Consider the following 15,588-nt stretch of genomic DNA (forward strand, 5'->3'; position numbering starts at 1 on the left):
GACTTCAAAAAATCCCAAAGAAAAAAGTCCAACGGTGTTGAGTCACATGATCTGGGCTGCCAATTCTGATCACCAAAACGGGAAATTACACGACCAGGAAATGACTCATGCAGTAATTGAATTGTTTCTTGGGCTGTATGGCATGTGGCACCGTCTTGTTGAAACCACATGTCATCCATATCTTGCAATTTAGGCACAAAAAAACTGGATTAGCATGTCGCGATAGCGAGCACCATTAACTGTTATTGCCTTACGAGCCGCATTTTCGAAGAAGAATGGACCGATGATGCCTCCAGCCCAAAATCCACACAAACAGTGACACGTTGTGGATGCATTTGTTTCTCAACAATCACTCGTGGATTTTCTGAACCCCAAATGCGACAATTTTGTCGATTAACGAAGCCATCAAGATGAAAATGAGCCTCATCGCTGAAGATGATTTTGTTCAAAAAATAAGCATCCATTTGTTGTTGTTCCATAATCTATTCAATGAACTCTCTTCGCTATGTGTGGTCATTTTTAATAACCCTGAACCGTCAGTTGTCACACTGTCTTTTTTTTCTCGTTGGCAACACTTTACCGCACAAATGGCGCTAAATTTAAATCTTGCGTGAATTTTGGGACACCCTGTGTGTGTGTGTGTGTGTGTGTGTGTGTGTGTGTGTGTGTGTGTATATATATCGAGATTTCACATGAATAAAAGAGACATACCAGCAATTCATTTTGCTATTTATATATATATAAAGATTTCACATGAATAAAAGAGACATTTTATTGAACAGCAACAATAATAGATCAGGATTCAAATTCTATCTGTGTATATCTAATATATATGAAGGGGCAATTTCAAAAATAACGGAATTATTTTTTTAAAAAAAATTTATTCAAGTTTATAATACCATATTCTAGTAGTCTCCTTCAAAGAATTGTCCATGTGTGTCAATGCACTTGTCTCAATGTTTTTTCACTGCTGGGAACTGTTCAACTGGAATACTGTTTATGGTCTCCAGCAACTTTACTTTCACTTCATCCACATCAATGAAACCACTGTCTTTTCATGGTTTTTTTTATCCGTGGGAATAAAGAAAAGTCACATGGAGAGAGATTGGGCTAGTAGCGAAGGTGGGGAACAAATGCCATGTTTTTTTTTTTTCATCAAGAACTGTTGGATGACAAGGCACGTGAGCTGAGGCATTGTCATGGTGTGGCAACCAATCGCCACACCTCCACATTTCTGGCTGTTTTTGTTGCATACTATCATGCAGTCTTCTCAAATGATTGAGATATAAATGTTTGCTCACTATCTGTCCAGGAGGAACAAATTCTTTGTGTACAACTCCATTCACATCAGAAAAACAAATCAACATTTTCTGACGTTTGATCAAACCTGACATGCCTTCTTCAGTCTCTGTGAATTTGCATGCTTCCCTTGGCTTGATTCTTGTTTTGTTTCTGGTTCATAACCATAGCACCAAGACTCATCTCTGTCACAACTTTTGAAAGAAAGTTCTGGTCATTAAGAACTTGTTCCCTCAAACCACAACAAAAATTCACGATTTTTTTTTTATCCTCAGTGAGCAAACAAGGCACAAATTTAGCAGACACATGTTTCACTTCCAAATCTGTTAAAATTCACTGGCACAAACTCCATGCCAAATGCATCTGTTCAGAAACTTGCTCAATAATCTTCATTCATTGCCTGGTAAACCTTTTTTGGTGTTTTCATCATTTCTACTTGTCGAAGGTCAGCCATATCTTGGGTGGTCATCAAGTAACATGCCCCCATTTCTGAAACAGGAAACTACTGGTATACCTGCATTTTACCTAAAGTGCCGCCCTCGAAGGCTTGCCAAAGTATAACAGTAGTTTCAGCTGCAGTTTTACTGAAAAGAAAACAAAATTTCAAGCACACTCTCTTTTCCTTGTGGTCAGCCATCACAAAATCGCCAAGCTCTTGTAAACACTAACAAAAAGCAGCCAGAACAATGAGTTCACACAGGATGATGCCACTTGCCAGACTGGGTGGGAAAACTGCACACTCACGGTACCTAACGGCATCATTCGTAACTAGAAAATGCACACATGCCAAGTTCAGATTCAGTTATTTTTGGGTACCCCCATTGTATTATCATACTGTAATTAATAGTAATTTTTTGATAAAATCATTTATTCTGACCTAATCTTGCTAAAGAGAGGTTTATTTATTTTAAGTACCCTTTTAAAAATATAAATATAGTATGCATTTATAAATAAATTTATATATTTGGGAGAAAGATATAATTTTATGCAAAGAAAAACCATTGGAATAACTTTAATTTCAGTTAAAGATTTATCTTTTTTCCTTATAGTAATTAAAAAGAAATCTATTAATTCCTTTTATACCCAAAGGGCATGAGTAGAAGAAGTGTTTTTTTATCCTTAAAAAAAAAACAGTCTTTTTTTGAGTTGCAGTATTAAAAATCCGAGTTTCTGGGTTGGTAACTAAAAAAAAGGTTCTCCAGTCAGAAACTACAATCAAACTTACATAGTCATTCTTCTGCATAACTTATTTTAACAGAATAACAACACCAAACACATTTATTAACTGGCTTATATTTCTTCAAATTTCAAACCAGCATCTTCAAAGCACAAAGCAGCATGTTATAATTCAAATGAATGAGTGAAACAATTCAAATTGTAATGGACAAAAGATCTAAAGTCCTAATTTGGTGTTCTCTAATGTTGTAAAAAAAAAAAGAAATATTACAGCTATTGTAGGAGTCGATCATAAGATAACAGTCCACCAAATTTTTGGCAAACCAATGCAATCATACTTGTTTACATTAGGAGAATTCCTCGTAGCCAAGGCTGGCTCTAAAAATAATCTTTCTGATCTGTAACGACTTCTAAATAGTATATTGGTTTTCTACCATCTAATCCTGTGCATAGGAGTGTCCAAAGCATGGTCTGCCAGTCCTGATTGGCCATAATGATAGCAGCAAATGTATTTTTTGTTTTCCAAGGCAAATATTAACAGATCTTCCTTTCTGCCCATTGTAGACCAAGCCAAAGTCACAAGGAACTTCATACACTCCAGGATTTGCTAGAGGATGAATTTTATCTTTAGGAGAGCAGATCGCAGCTGCTAATTTAGCCTGTGGTGAAAACGCTATGCTTTATTATCTTTTTTTTCTTATTGTAATTAAAAATAAATATATTAATGCCTTTTATTCCTAAAAGGCATAAGTGGAAATTGGTAGATAGACAGTCTTTATCCTTAATCCCAAATTTCTGCCTACTATGGCAGACAGGAAGATCTGTTAATATCCATCTTGGAGAAAATAAAAAAATTCATTTGTTATCATTATTATGGCAAGTCAGGACTTGCAGACCACGCTTTGGACACCCCTTCACACAGAATTAGATGGAAGAAAACCAATGTGCTATTTAGAAGTCCTTACAGATCAGAAAGATTATCCACGTGGTTAGCCAAGTGGCTTTGCGCTTTGCAACCATATGACCGGGGAAGGAGTGTCTTAGGTTTGATTCCCGTTGATGACATGAGGAGCTGAAGGATCTTCCTCAGCCATAGCCAAGTTACCTGGTCTTCAGCATGGACAGCAGGTTTTTTTCTGCCAGTTTATCTGGCGTTTTTCATCCTACAAAGCAGGCAAACCGGCCCCCGTTAACACACAGGAATACTTCGAGGCATAGGAGTGACCATTCTATCCTCGTATTTTGGTTACGAAATCCAAGCATGCTTGGAGGGGTTGTGGGCCTTAAAGGCCTATTAAAGCCATTGAGATAGATAGATAGGATACAGATCAGAAAGATTATTTTTAGAGCCAGCCATGGTTATGAAGAATTCTCCTAACCTGAACAAGTAAGGTTGCATTAATTTGCCAAAAATATGGGAGACTGTTATCTTATGATCAACTCCTACATAGCTGTAATAAATCCTTTTTTTTTTTTTTTTTTTTTTTTTACAGCATTACAGGGTCCTGTAGGCAGATTTTGGTATTGAGACCACATTTAACATAAGGAGTTTATTAAAAATAAGCAATTAAAAACCAACAAGTTTCGTGCATTGTAAGACTTATATCATCAGGAGTAATGGTACATAAAAGTTTTACGCAACAAAAGCCTGTTAACGATTAATTACACATATTAGATGTTTTTTATAACTTCGCAACTGTTAAATAATTGATAAACTAGAATACAAACAGTGGTGCACTCAGGATTTAATCTTGGAGGGGGGGGGTGAGTAGATAATTTGAGAATACACACTACGCATTGCATACAACCTATGACTGAGCATCTGCAGTGATTGCTAATATGTAATCTCCTCCTCTGACCTGGCTCGGGCAAATGAAGTAGCGCTCGGTCTGCCTGAGCACTAATTCGTTCGCCTTGTGTTCACAGCGGCCGTGATTCCCGAGTGCTAGAGGTATTCCACCTTATGTGACTGCTAATTCATAAGTAGTAGAGAAATAGAAGACATGGCACAGCATAAATAAAAAAAAAAAGAATTTTAATTAGGAAAAGATTTTTGGAAAATTTTCTAGCATTTCTCCCCTTTTCTTTCTTTTTTTTTTGGAGGGGGGCTTTCCCCCCTGGGTGCGCCACTGAATACAAATGATACATTCGTTACTCAATGCACGTTGAAACATTGCTACTTGTTGCTATCACGTTCTGTGGAATCATGCATGCTATATCCTAGGTCCATGGTAGTTAAATTTTTGATGAAAGCAGACCATATTAGATGTAAAATTAAGCCTTGATTTTTATTGTATTGCATAGGGATCTTAAACATTTGTGAGGCTTCTTTAAATTTTCTTGTGAAATGGTTATTATCAATATTTGACATTTTTGTTTGTTGCCAGATTATTTGATGGCCAGTAGTAGTTGTTGGAATGTCAGACCTGATTTATGCTCTCCTCCTCTTTTTTTTTTTTGATGTCTTTTACGTGTTCAGACATGCAGATCTCTCTCTCCGAACCTTCCTGTCTGGCCTACATAACAAATGCCACAAGAGCAATGAATCTCATAGATGGCTGTTTTTATCATGGGAGTGATGTTGGGGTTTTGGCAGATGTAGGAATCTTGATATTTTTTGTAAAGGTAAAAAAGTCACTTTTATGTTGTACTTGCAGAGCAAAGTAGCCACTTTGTCCATAATTTTTGATGTAAGGCAGCGTGATTGCATTCTTGAAATCTTGTTTAAGTAAGGAAGTTGCAGGAGATGTATTAAGAAAAAACTCATAGGAAAAATAGAATCATTTGTAAAAAACTGCACTACCTGAAACAGAACCTTGCACTTAATGGTTTTCAATTCAAGATGGTCAGAAAAATTCTTAATACAGCTCTCCTGCAACTCTCACACTTAAACAAGAGTTCAAGAATGCAATCACGCTGCCTTACATCAAAAATTACGAACAAAAATTATATTACAACGTGGTCTCAATACAGAAAACTGCCTAATCACAGAAACCTATGTGTACAACATCAGATGGTGCCAAATTAGGACTTTAGATCTTTTGTCCATTACAATTTGAATTGTTTCACTTACTCGTTGTCACGTGTAAATTACGAGGGTGGTCTGAAAAGTTCTCGGCCTCGCCCATAGATGGCAACACTATTGGCACAACTTTTTTTTCTAAGTTGGTACATCTGTCATAAGTATCCATGTGAAATTGCAAGTCATTCTATCAAGTAGTTTGTTTTATTCAGCTTCAGACAGAAAAAAAAAAATGCTAGAAGGAAGAAATACAAAAAAGGAGAAGCTTAGGGGGCGGGGGGGGTGTCTTTACTTAATTTAAGATAGTGTGTAAAATGGCATTTCCAGTTCTTTTACAAGCAAGAGTAGCTGTTTAATTGAGAAAAGAGGATTTTCTTCCATTAAATCATGAATTAACAATAAACGGGGGGGTGTCTTTACTTAATTTAAGATAGTATGTAAAATGGCATTTCCAGTTCTTTTACAAGCAAGAGTAGCTGTTTAATTGACAAAAGAGGATTTTCTTCCATTAAATCATGAATTAACAATAAACGGAATATCATTCTGGAAGGGACTAACCAGTTAACTATTAAAATCACATTATGAATGCCAATTTCTTGGAAATGTTCTTATGAAAAGTATTTTTTTTATTTTTTTTTTTTACAAGAGTGTAAAAGCCAATATGCTTTATTTTGTTACACACACACATATAAGAATTTTGCACAGACTCTCAAACTATTATTGCTTCTCAATTAACATGAAAAAAAAAAGCAAAGGATAAGTAATACTATTTATTTAAGGCCATATATTTCAGCCTGAATACTATTGGCCATCAGTGACAACAATAGTCAATTACAAAGTAGAACAAGAATGATGGATTGATTTGAAAAAGTATGAGCCATGTGATGTTATACATAAAACAATGCAATGATACAACTGAGGAAATATTGCAATATTGATAATTCATTAGCTATTAAAAAATTGATGTGTAATTAAAATAAGACTTTCCCATATCTTAGATAAAGAGAGGAAGTCATTCCAATTTAAGTTCAGACAGTGTAATAAAGGCCTCAGCACTTTCTTTAAACAAGAATTCAAATTTATACCAACATTGATGAAGTAAATGCATTTCAGGCCATAGGATATTGTGGTCTGTATCTGTTTTGTGCTGTGCCAAGTCAGATTTTCATATTTACTGTTGCTAATGCAAGATTGGTGTTCTTGTATTCTGTTTTATACAGAGGGTCCAGTTTGTCTAAAATAACAATGAACTTGGTAAACAGCAGGGAGATCTAGAGGCATTTATCTTTTGAAGATGGAAACCATGCTGATAATTTATTGATAGGAAAAAGATAGTCACGAAATTGCATTTCTTAAGAATTCTGGAAATGGGTTCTGAGATGCCAGAAATGTAAGGAATTGGAACATGACATACTTTTTCTTTGTTATTTGAGCTAGGATTATTATTATGTGGCACCTCCAGGTAGTCCAAAGACTCATCGAGGGAGAGTGTGCCAACAACATCAAACAATTGGCCCCTTCCAACTACTAACTGTGCTCAAACTTGCTTAACTTTTTTTCGTGAGCCATTAGTAGCAGAAGTTCTACCAATCGACCAACCTTTGCTGATTATAACAATTAAAAAGCTGTTGCATGGTCCTTTCTGAGAAACCATTGACTTTCAATTTCAATTTATTTAAGGCCATATAGTTGATATATTTTATATATCAACTATATGGCCTTAAATAAATAGTATTACATATCTCTTGTGTTTTTTCATGTTAATGTAAGAAAGCTCTCATGGCACAAGTATTTCTTAAACAACTATTATTGTCTCTTTAATCAATGAGAGACTCGGACTGAAATCAAACTTTTCATTACTTCAGATGTCATTTGTTTATCAATGCAAGTTGATGCTCAGCTGTATTTTAATAAATGAAATGACCATTGTGCCCATAGACAAAAACTCTGTGGGCATAGGCATAATAATATTCTAAGGAAAATTCACCAAGGCGAAAGCTGTCCACTAGAATAAAATTTTACTCCCCATGAGTTCACTATAAATGATATTCAGTATGCTTCGTGTTCATTAACTCAGAAATAACTGTTAGTAAATATGTACTTCAAAGTAAATGAAATACAGCTAGGTCACAATTAATACAAATTTGAATAATGCAATATTCAATTTAGTGCAAATTACTTTAATGAGAACCAAAATTCAGTTAATATCACACTAGCTCATGCACAGTTCTGGTTACCAAGTTACTGTTAAGATTTTAGATTATGCTGCTACTTCAGACTACACATCAGTTTTCATGATTTGTTTTAACTATTTTAAGAGGTACCATGAACAATATGGATAAAAGGACTTCAGATAAAAACACTATGAGCACAAAAAAGAAGAGCTTGTTATCACATTAGAAGCAAAATTTGATGTGATTGAACAACATAAACATGGTCATAGCAACTCTAAAATAGGACAAGATGCTGGAATACATAAATCTATGGTCCTGAATATTTTAAAACATGTAGGGGAAATGAAAGAAAAAGGTGAAGTTGCAACAGCCTTTAGTGGTCTGCAAACATCTACAAGGAATAGACATGTTACAATGATAGAAATAGAATGTCTTTTAACTGTACAGATTGGGGATTACAATCAAAATGGCATTCCACTCAGCAGAGCAGCCATTCAGACAAAAGCTATTAATCTGTGTTTAAGAGAGTGAAAGAAAAAAAAAAAAATAAAATAATGAAGTAGAAGAGACTTTTAAAGTATGCTTTCTTTCATTCTTACACGATGATCAGAATACATTATGGAAAATTATGGAGACACTACCGTGTTATAACATGGTTTGCTAAAGTTACTGACCAAATGTTACAACAATTATTGGCCTGACCTCTGTTGGAAAAAATCAAAAAAAAAAAAAAAAGATTATACAACATAGATGTAAACCAATTGGTTTCGAATAGCTTCCAATAAAAGCTGAAAACTGCTTAAAGTCCTGAAGTATACTAGATATTAAGTAGGCTGAATAAGTGCCATCCAAATTTTGGGAATTTTTATGCCACCATTATTACTATTACTACGGGCAACTCCAGGGAGTCATTAGACTCATCGAGGGAGGCCCCAAATCATATTCATCACAACTATTTGACATTCATACAGTATCTATCATACCTCGCCTTAAACTCATTCACTGTCACAGCATCCACCACAGACTCAGGGAGGGCATTCCACTCATTCACTACTCTAAAAGTAAAGAACCCAGCTCTAACACCTTTACTAACCACACTTTTGCCCAGTTTCCATGGATGTCCCCTAGTCCTCCCACAACCAGCCCTGTTCTCAAAAATATCTTCTGAATTAATTTTATAGAAACCCTTCAGTAATTTGAATGTCTCAATCATATCTCCCCTCCTCTGCCTATCAACCAATTTTTGCAACCCACAAATCCTCAACCTGTTCTCATACGGTTCATTCCACAGACCTGCTATCATCTTGGTCACTCGCCTCTGGATTCTCTCCACCTCCTCCCCATCAAGAAGAAGCCTAGGTGACCAAATCTGAGCACAGTAGTCTAGATGGGGTCTTATCAAGGCTCGATACAGAGGAACAATAACCTGCTTGTCTCTGCTTGTCAACGTATTCTTCAGCAACCAAGTGATTTGATGAGCTGATTTGGCCACTTTTGTAATGTGTCCCCTAAATTTCAATTCCTTATCTACCAACACTCCTAAATCTCGTGCCTCATCAATTTCCTGGAGCACGGTTCCACCAATGCAGTAAACTGCCGCCAATCTTTTCACCCCAAAATGCATAACCTTACATTTTGCCACATTAAACTGACATCCATTCTCCTTAGCCCAGACCTCCAATCTATCCAAATCATCCTGCAAAATTTTGACGTCATCTGCATTCACTATTGCCCTACCCAACTTCGCATCATCCGCAAACAAATGAACTGTTCCTCTCAGATCCTTTCCTATATCATTTATGAACAAATTAAACAGCAGTGGTCCAAGAACAGATCCTTGTGGCACACCACTAGTCACAGGCCGTCTTGTGGACTCTACTCCTGAGTAAACCACTCTCTGATATCTCTCCGTCAACCACCCTCCTATCCATCTCACCAACCCTATGTCCATCCCCATATGCCCCAATTTACTGATTAGAATTCCATGTGGTATCCTGTCAAAGGCCTTGGCAAGGTCCAGTAGAATCACCGTAAACCCATTACCCTTATCCAGTTCAGCCGTCACTGTGTTATAATACGTGAGCAAATTACTGAGGCATGACCTACCCTTCACAAAACCATGCTGTCCCCGATACAGTATCCCATTTTCTTCTATCCAATCTTGTATTTTCCTCTTGACTATTTTCTCTAAGACCTTGATAATGATTCCTGTTATGCTGATTGGCCGGTAATTTTCAACAGCAGCCTTGGAACCACCTTTATGCAGTGGAACTATTTTACCCTCTTTCCACCCCCTTGGGACTGACCCAGTCCTGAGGCTCAAATTAAACAAAATGGTCAAGGGCACTGACAATTCTTTGGCCGCTTCACGTACAACACGAGCTGGTATACCATCCAATCCCACAGATGTATTGACATTGAGGTTCTGTAATAGACTAGTTACCTCTACTTCATTCATCACAATTCCAGTATAAGCTGTTGGTTCTTCCATTCCTGCAAAGTCTCCACCTGGATGATATACTCTTGCAAAGTGCTCGCTCAGTAATTCCACAATATCGACTGATTCAGTTACCTCCCTACCCTCAGCATTTTTTAAGATCATTCTACCATGAGCATTTTTCCTTTTACTTGCAACATATTGAAAAAACTGTTTGGGATTCTCTTTAGCCTGCGTGGCAAATTTCCTTTCGTAATCTGCTTTTGCTTTTCTTACCACCCTTGTTACCATCCTGGCCTGAGCTTTATACTGTTGTTGCGCCTGATGGTCACCCTTCTCCTTAAAATTCCTCCACAATTGTTTCTTTTTTTGCAGCTCAAGCTTAATAGTGTTATTCATCCATTTAACCCCTAATTGATTTATTATTCGGACTCTTGGTATACAGTCAACCATTGCCTCCTGCAAACAGTTCTTAACCACCTCCCATGCACTATCAACATCCAGCCCTTGCAGTTTTACATGCCATGGCATTGAGCCAAGCACACACCTAAGCTTGTCATACTTACCAGCCCGGTAATTCCACATGTACCCTGTCTTAATTGTAAATTCGACTCCTTTAGCCACCTCCCAAGTCATGACTTTATGGTCACTCTCACCAATTGGTGGCAACATGGTCATGTTCATTACAGCCACATTCTCGGTTGCAATTACTAGGTCCAGCACTCTCTGCCCCCTGGTATTTTCCAATACATGTTGCCGTAGATAGTTGTCCCTTAATAACCGCATAAAATCCAATTCCTTCCTCCCATGTGCCCTCTCCTCTTTCCAGTCAATGTTACCATAATTGAAATCACCCATAATAATTACCCTCCTTCCACTCATTTCTTCTATTTGCTTATGCATACTATCCCCACCATCCACTCCATCACCCGGTCTATAGCAGCACCCAATTGTATATTTTGTTCTGCTGGATTGTATCTCACACCAAACAGCCTCAAATGCGCTTTTTTCCCCCATCATGCAGTTCAACTTCTATACTCCTTGGCTGAAGATCATCAGCTATCATCAATAACACTCCTCCCCCCTTTTTATTCACCCTGTCACTCCTGAACACGCTATACCCGTCGCATTCAATCCCACTAGCTTTATCATCTTCTGTCAGCCATGTTTCACTAATACCGACAACCTCTGGCCTGGAAGTGCCAACCATGGCCAAAAACTCTTCCTTCTTGTTCCTAATACTGCTGGCATTAGTGTACATGAATCGCAGAAGCCCATTTGTCCCATCCTTACTTTGATGCCTTATACTAACTATCCCATTCTGATTTGTTGTCCGTTGTACTCGCTCGGGCATAATATACTCATTCATACACTTAACTGCCCCCCTAAAGTCAGCATATCTACTCCCCCCCCCTCTTAATAAATCTAGTTTCCCTGAGTCTGTACATCCACTTCCACATCATTCATCAACACTCTTTCAAGTCTCCGTACACCAACTCCATTCAAATGCAATCCATCCATCTTATATAAGTCCTTTCGCCATCAAACTCATTCCACACATCCACAAATTCCACACCACTCTCCATGCATAACCCACGCATAAAGTCATTGGCAATTATGGCCCTCCTTCTAAACACTTCACTGTCATACCGCGGTAAGATACTCACCATCCTAACTCTCTCACTCTTCTCTTTTGCTACCTCAAACAACTCCCTTACATCCTCTATCATTTCCATTTTGTCCTGTTTCAAATCATTCGTTCCTGCCACGATTATCATCTCTTTCACCCTCTGTTTTTGCAGTAGAATAGATTCGCTGACGTCCTTTATGATCGCACCCGGCTGGTACAACTTCGTTAAATTCTCAATTATTACGCCTCTTAATAGCGAATCCCCATACAGCACTGAAAAAATTTCCTCTAGTCGCTGACTAGACTCGACACCAAGTCTTCCTTCGTGCGGCGGTGTGCAAACGCCACATCCACTGAGCTACACAGGCTCCTTTATTGTTGAGATTAGGGTGGTTAATCAGAATTGCACAGGCTTCTTTAAATTTTCTTTCATATCAGATTTTTGTATGATGTAAAGAACAGATACTTTCTAATCAATTTGATATAGGGTGTTGAGAGCATGATCTGAGAGGCCTGCTTCACCAAAATTGTTATATATATTTAAAAAAAAAATTTTTTTTTTTTTTTACGTATAGGGATTGATGTCCAGTTTCACCAGTATACGGTAAGTTACAGGTGCAGTAGATGCAATTAACTCCAGGATGTGCCAATGGGAGGAGAGGATCCTTAGAGGAGTTGAATATGTTTTTTAATTTTATAGGTGGTTTAAAAGTGGCATTAAGATTATAATGGTGTATGATTCTATTGATTTTTTCCTGATAACCCTTTAATGTATGGGATGGCCTATGGTTGTACTGTAATCTATATTCTTTTTTGATGAAGAACTTTATTAACAGTATTTCTGTTATAGCCATTATTTATAAATGTGTTGCTAATAATCTTAAATTGTTGATTAGAGCAAATTGTTATAGCTCTGTTTTTAAGGGTGTTAATGATTCCAAAGTTTTGCGATGGGTGGTGATGTGAGTTAGCATGTAGATATATTGGCCAGTATCGGTTTGAAGTAAACAGTGAGGGATAGACTGCCTGAGGGAAGATGGGTGACCAGTGTGTCCATGAATGGGAGCGAGTTCTGATTTTCAATTTCAATAGTAAATTGTATGCATTCATGTTGTTTCTTTAGGTGGCTAAGGAATGTGTTTAATGTTTGTTGACCGTGTGGCCAAATAACGAAAACATTGTCAACACATCTAAGCCACCCTGTAGGGGTAGTGGTGAGCCCATGGCCGTACCTTCTTTTTGTAGGTAAAATTTATTTTGCCACACGAAGTAACCATAACGTAGTATGTGGAAAAAGAGGGCCATAATGTTGGGCGGAAATTTGTTCTGTAGGAGAAGAACTGTGTCACTGATTGGGATATTTGTGAAAAGGGCAGAAACGTCAAAACTGACTAATAAATAATCTTTTCGAAGCGTTATGTTCTTAATTTTGTTTATAAAGTGTTTTGTGTTCTTTATATAGGAGGTGGAATGACCTACCAACTACTTGAGCATTGACACTAATTTCTTAGCTAGGTGATAATTAGGGCTGTCTATTCCTTCAACTATCAGTCGAAGCAGAAAGTTTTGTTCGTGTACTTTAGGAACACCATATATTCTGGGAGAATGGGTGTAATGGAGTATAAGTTTTTTAACAGTGTCTGATGGCCAAGAAGTGACTGTATAACATCATACATCTCCTAGGAGATGTGTTTTACATTATGGGAAATACTAAGAATAGTGATCAGGGCTTTACCCACCTTTGCTATGAGTGGCCCAGTACAAAGTACCTAGTTTCTACTACGTACTTTGTACTACGTGCTTTAGCTTACGCTAGTAGTCGCCGATACTTTTATAGTTTACTATATTCGGCATGGAACTCTTTGATTCTGATCTTTCAGTTTCTTATTCGGTTTTGAAACAATGTAGGATTTAATATCCCCCCGGTTTGGTTGATGTTGCATCGTCGAAATGAAGCCTATTGGCTTATATTTAAGTAAAGTGCTCTTGATTCTTTTACTGTACAACTTATAGTGTGGCTTAGATATGTTGATGATGTTTTCATTATCTGGCCACATGGTTGACAAACATTAAACACATTCCTTAGCTACCTAAACAAACAACATGAACGCATACAATTTACTATTGAAATTGAAAATCACAACTCGCTCGTGTTCCTGGATACAATGGTCACACATCTTCCTTCAGGCAGTTCCTTCATGGTTTACCGCAAATTGACACATACTGGTCAATATATACATGCTAAGTCATACCACCTGTCGCAAAAATTTGGAGTCATTAACACCCTTAAAAACAGAGCTATAACAATTTGCTCTAATCAACAAGCTCTTAAACAAAAATTCAAGATTATTAGCAACACATTTATAAATAATGGCTATAACAAAAATACTATTAATAAAGTTCTTCATAAAACTTCATCAAAAAATATATATTACAATACAACCATAGCCATCCCATACATTAAAGGGTTATCAGGAAAAATCAATAGAATCCTACACCACTATAATCGATGGTGGTATAGTGGTTAGCATAACTGCCTCCAAGCAGTTGACCCGGGTTTGATTCCCGGCCATCGCATATCTTTTAGTGAGATAGTTGAGTTTAAGAATGTATATAATGTACACAAGACAGTACTAAGGACAAGTATTCAGAATGGGATAGTTAGAATAATGCATAAAGATAGGGGTGAGTCAAAGGGACCTCTGCATTTCATGTATACTAATGCCAGGAGTATTAGGAACAAGAAGGAAGAATTTTTGGCCCTGGTTGGCTCTTCCTGGACACAGGTTATTGGCATCAGTGAAACATGGCTGACGGAAGATGATATAGTTAGTGGGATAGAATGTGTAGCTTATTGTGTGTGTTTAGGAGGGACAGAGAGAATAAAATGGGAGGAGGAGTGTTATTGATGATAGCTGATGAACTGCAGCCAAGGAGAATTGAAGTTGTATTACAGGGTAGTGAAAAGAACTCATTTGAAGCTATTTGGTGTGAGATTAAGACTCGCAGGTAATGGAATAGATGGTGGAGATAGTATGCATAAACAAATTGATGAAATGAGTGGAAGGAGGATAATTATTATGGACGATTTCAACTATGGTAACATTGATTGGAAGGAGGAGAGGACACATGTGAGGAAGGAACTGGATTTTATTCAATTATTAAGGGATAACTATCTCAGACAGCATGTAATTGAAAATACTAGCGGTTTGAGAGTGCTTGACCTGGTAATAGCATCTGAGAATGTGACTGTAATGAATATGACCACGTTGCCACCTATTGGTGAGAGTGATTGATCATAACGTCTTGACCTGGGAGGTGGCTAAAGGTGTAGAATTTTCGATTAAGATGGTATATGTGGAATTACCGTGCTGGCAAGTATGACAAGCTTAGGAGATTGCTTGGTTCAGTGCCATGGCATGTAAAACTGCAAGGGCTGGATGTCGATAGAGCATGGGAAGTGGTCAAGGAGCATTTACAGGAGGTTATGGCTGATTATATACCTAGGGTCCGAATAGTAAAACAAGTAGGGGTTAAATGGATGAATAACACCATTAAGCTTGAGCTGCAAAAAAAAAAAAAAACAACAACTGTGGAGGGAATTTATAGAGAAAGGTGACCTGCAGGCACATGAACGGTATAAAGTGCAGGCCAGATGAGAAAGGAAACTAGCTATGTAAGCTAAAGAGAATCCCAAACAGTTCTTTCAATATGCTGTGAGCAAAAAAAAAAACCTGCACATGGCAGAATGATTTTAAAGAATGCTGATGGTAAGGAGGTCACTGAATCAGTCGATATAGTGGAATTACTGAGTGAGCACTTTGCAAGAGTATATGATCCAAGTGGTGAC

At 37.4% G+C, this 15,588-nt stretch overlaps 1 protein-coding gene across 1 annotated transcript in view; it reads right to left on the reverse strand.

Annotated features, from left to right (window-relative positions):
* PolrMT (mitochondrial RNA polymerase) overlaps positions 1 to 15,588 on the reverse strand; it is a 603,530-nt gene that overhangs the window by 818 nt on the left and 587,124 nt on the right. The gene's annotated exons all lie outside the window — the stretch shown is intronic.

This window comes from Typopeltis vanoorti, chromosome 4 (assembly GCF_054136105.1).
Source record: "Typopeltis vanoorti isolate ZY-2024b chromosome 4, IOZ_Tvanoo_1.0, whole genome shotgun sequence".
In the NCBI taxonomy this organism is placed as follows: domain Eukaryota; kingdom Metazoa; phylum Arthropoda; class Arachnida; order Uropygi; family Thelyphonidae; genus Typopeltis; species Typopeltis vanoorti.